Genomic DNA, 4,704 nt, shown 5'->3' with positions numbered 1-4,704 from the left:
TTTCCAATAAAAATAAACAGATCTTTAAAAAAAGAATAACATTTATTAACTTAGTCTGTACAATACATTGATTTAGTCAAATCAAAAAGCCTATCGAAGACCTCAATGCAATCTGTGAGGATCCATTCAGCACATATTTCACAGCACAGATAGGACAGAACACTGCCTTAGCTTTAAAAACAAAATAAAACAAACAACAGAAAACAAAAAAAGCAAAATGGCTCCAAATTTTTTTTTCGTGGTGGAGCACAGACCTGGCAGAGACAAGGCCCAGGGAGGGATCGTGGTTGACCCAGTCATCACTCCCGCATGTTAACGGGCAGCCCACTGCCCAGACGTCAGCCCTCGTGTTAGCTTCTCTACTTTTATGGCAGTAGTTGCAGGGTGATTGTTATAAAAGTCAAACTAAACTCCAGAGCCCTTGGATCTTGTTGTAGGCAACACAAGCCAGTCTGGACACAAGTCACTCTGTTCCAGCCTTTTGAGCAATGGCAGCATTTTCCCAAACCCTGCTTACCCATTGCTCATAATCCTGTGTCAGATTGTCCCGTGGCTGTGGTTTGTGTGAGGTCTCTATCGTCTTCTCTGTTTGCTGGCAATTCAACTACTGTTTTCTGTTTTGTGTTGTATTTTTTTCCCCCTGTGGTGGATTAGCTAAACCTCCAGGTTCTCTGTTTACAGAATCTATCAAATATGGCTTTTTTTTTTTTTTACACTCGATGCAGCTATCGTTTTGTTCTTATCCACTTTCGGCTTTAGAATCGAGTACGTTCAAAGTACTGCGGTAGTGATGAAAAGCAGCCTGGACAAGTCAGGGTCCACTCGCTGTGTCTGGGGAAGACGGGATTCATAGCAGTAACTTTGAAATCATGTTCACTGCTTCTAGCTCAACTGTACTGCTAGGTCTCTGATTCCAAGATTTGAATTCAGGCCCAGTAAACACTTAAAAGATTTAAGACAGCTCTGATACATCTTCTTGTTTCAACAAGAAAATTTATTAAGTCCTGTCCAAGGAGTATTTCGTAAAGGAAGCTGCCAGGTCCGGGCACATGAGTCCTTGCTGGTCTCCTTGGTGTGAGCAGAGAGGCCAACACACATCACCTGTGACAGTTGTAGTACTCCTCCGCCTTCCACATCTGAACCCATGGCCAGAAAGTCTTCCCTGAAGTTGGGCCTAAATCCTGCCCACGCCCAGCGCTCCTTCTCACCACCACACTGCCTGTCAAGTGGGAGGGAGTGTGCCTTGCGGGAGATCCCAGCACGGTGAGGATGGGTCCCTAGCAGGGCATGCACAACCTCACCTCAGCAGGTGTTTTGTCCGTGAGCCACAGGTGTGGGGCAAAGCGCTCCAGCAGTCTGAACCCAATGACGACCCAATGACATGATTATTTTGCAAATCCCAAAGAATCAACAATACCCCTCCCCTGAAAAACAAGCAAACAAAAATCCTCATAACTATTAAGCAGTCATGATGTAAGATACAACGTTAATATTATTCAAAAGCCAGGTGTTTTCTTATATACCAGCAATGCATAGTTGGAATTTGAAGTTTTAAAAAAAGAACAATATTACTTGGCACCCTAAAGAATTAAATAATTGGGTATAAATCTAACAAAGCGCGTGTAAGATCTATCCATATGAAGAAAGGATAAAATTCTAATGAAAAAAAAGTCAAACAAAACAGAAACAAACACTACACATACTACTCAATGTTTTTAAGATGTCAGTTCTTGCCAACTTAATCTTTAAATTGAAGGTAATTCCAAACAAAATGCCACCGAGCAATTTGTTGTGCATCAGCAAAGTGATTCTGAAGTTTATCTGAAAAGATCCAAAATAACCAACACAGTACTAAAAGAGAAAAATAAATTTGATTTCAGGACTTACTACAAAGTCAAAAAGATCAAAGACAAAATGATTTTGGTGAAAGAATAAACAAATATTTCACAGTAGCAGAATAGAATCAACAAACAGATAAACTCAAGTATACATCAACTAATCTTTGACAAAGAAGCAAAGACGATTTAATGGAGAGAAGTTTTTTTCAACAAATGTGCTGTACAACGAACATCCACATGCAAAAATATTCATCTAGATGCAGATCTTACACCCTTCACAAACATCAGCTTAAAACAAATCATAGGGGGCCTGGCACTGCGGCGTAGCACGCAAAGCATCACCTGCTATGCCGACATCCCGTGTGGGCACTGGTTTGAATCCCAGCCACTCCATTTCTGATCTAGCTCCCTGTTCATTACCTGGGAAAAGCAGCAGCAGGTGGCCCAAGTGTTTGGGCCTTTGCCTTCCATGTAGGAGACCTAGATGAAGCTCCTGGCTTCTGGCTTCAGTTTGGTCCAGTTCCAGCCATTGCACATTTGGGGAGTGAACCAGTGAGTGGAAGACCACTCTCTTTATCTCTAACTTTCAAAATAAATTTTAAAACATTTTTCCTCAGCTGTAGGCAACTGTCCAAGTTTCATCATACCTAGGCAAGTGGGAGAAAAGCAGCTAGTAGCTGGCAGGTATCCTGGGCCTGGTTAATGCCAAATTTGTATTAACTATACCAGGGTGCCAGCATAGTTTTCCATTCTAATTATTTTCAAGATACTTTGGGGGTAGATGTCAGCATGCAAGCAGACAGGGTTTGGGGACACACGCACTGTGTATGAACCCTGGCAGGCAGGACTCAGGCTGGCATGGCACACCACCAGAGCACTGGGCCTGGGGATCTTCACACTAGCAGACATGGGTGGCTGTGGATTGCTCAGGGAAGCAGTTCTGAAGATTTGTGGGAGGGAGGACTACTGAGGGAGATTGTGATAGGTGAAGCATGACTTCTGGGTGGCTTCCACCAACCAGGCTACTAGTAGATAAATGAGGGGGTTGAGATTGGGTGATCTTTAGAGGAGGGAGACCCTTTTGAGGCCAAACCAATACATCTGCTCATGTGGGAGACCTGAGCTGGGCTAGTTGGTATTGGCCACTGCCTACTGGTACACACGAAAGCCGTGGCTGGGGGCCTGCCTGGCAGGGCTCAACCACAGTACCGACCAGTGAGTGTCAAGGCAGAGTGTGGACCATGTTAAGTTGGGCCATGGCACTAACCAGCTCATCAAACAACATGGTCTGGGAGCAGATTCTGTGGGGGATCATGGCCTCATCTTTGTGGAACTGCCATATCAGCTGCTTTGCTCAAGGGCTAGGGATGGTGTTGGTCTGATCTAGGCATGACCATGGAACTCACCAGCATTCGTGGGCACTGGGGTTGGGAACAGGCCAGCCTGATCCAGGTTGTAGCACCCACAGGTATACCCAAGAATTGGGCGGGGGTGGGGCTGGGTTGCAACATCCACCAGCACACACAAAACCAAGACTAGGGGGCAGACTGTGCCAGGTAAGGGCCTAACACCCGCTAACATGTGTGAGATCTGAGTCTGGGAGTGGGCCTGGTGGGAAACTTGGGGAACTTCTTTGGGGGGCTGTCATTCCTGCTGTTGAGCATGTGAGACAGGGCTGGGTGTTGCTCTGGCGGGGCATGTCTTCTTCACTTGTCAGCAGGAGTATGGATTGGTTCTGTGGTAGCATGGGGCAGACCAGGCAGGGCCAGGCCTAACCATAGCACACTGGCATGCATGGGAGCCAAGATAAGGTGTGGGCCATACTGGACTTGGCTAGGCTATCAAACCTACCAGTTTGAATTGAAAATCAGAGATGGAGGGGCTGGGGATGGCACCCACCAGCACCAACCAGCAAGAGTTGGAACGGGGCAGGGGTGGGCTGGGCCAGGTCAGGCTGCAGCATCCAATGGCAAAGGCCAAGATGGGTGATAGATTATGTTGGGCTGAATCAGAGCAACCACTGGCACATGCAAGACCTGTGGCTGGGAGCAAGCCTCGTCAAGGAGTTAAGGGGACACCCCAATGGGCTGTGGTCCCCACTAGTGAGTGCAAGAGCTGGAATGAGGGCAGTGAACTGGGCTGGACATGACTAAAATATCCCTCGGCATGGATGTGCACTGGGTCTGGGGTATACCAGACTGGGCTAGCCTCCAGCACCCTCTGGTGCTCGCAAGAGCCAGAGTGGGTGCAGAACAGGCTGGGTTAGGTCTCTATCCAGTGAACCATGTGAGGACTTGGTCTGGGAGGGGACCAGGCAGAGCTGGGCTGTAACACCCAACAGTAAGAGCTGGAATGGGTGTGGAGTGGTTGGAAAAGGCCGCTGTACCTGCCAGGACAGGAGGTGTGCCAAGTCATGCTGGGCTAAGAACTCACCCGTGTGCATGAGATGTGTGACTGGCAGGTGAGCCAATAGAAGAGCTTGGGGAACTCCTCTGTCAGGACAAAGTCCCTACAGTGAGTGCAAGAACCAAGGCTGGGAGCAACACAGACCAGGCCAGGTTATAGTACCTGCTGCCATATGTATGTCAGGTCTGGGAGCAGACCAGGCTGAGCCAGTTCATAGCACCCACTGGCAAATGTGAGAACCAGGATGGGGTGCAGGACAGACTGGGTTGTGCCACAACACCAGCCAGTTAACATTAGGGCTGGGACTGGGTGCAGATCAGGCCAAGCCAGGCTGCAGCACCTGCTGGTAAATGCAAAGGTGAGGCGAGCCATGCCAGTCTGGGCCTTAGCACCCACCAGCTCACGTAAGACCTGGGATGGGGGGTAAGCCCTGTAGGGGAGCTGTAGGGATTTCCCTGCT

General features: G+C 48.0%; 1 pseudogene; it reads right to left on the bottom strand.

Annotated features, from left to right (window-relative positions):
* Positions 1-463: 463 nt before the first annotated feature.
* Positions 464-1,146, bottom strand: LOC118760435 (origin recognition complex subunit 6-like; annotated as a pseudogene).
* Positions 1,147-4,704: the final 3,558 nt, after the last annotated feature.

The sequence above is a fragment of the Ochotona princeps genome, chromosome X (genome assembly GCF_030435755.1).
Source record: "Ochotona princeps isolate mOchPri1 chromosome X, mOchPri1.hap1, whole genome shotgun sequence".
NCBI classification, from domain to species: domain Eukaryota; kingdom Metazoa; phylum Chordata; class Mammalia; order Lagomorpha; family Ochotonidae; genus Ochotona; species Ochotona princeps.
This window is presented reverse-complemented; position numbering and strand designations above follow the sequence as displayed.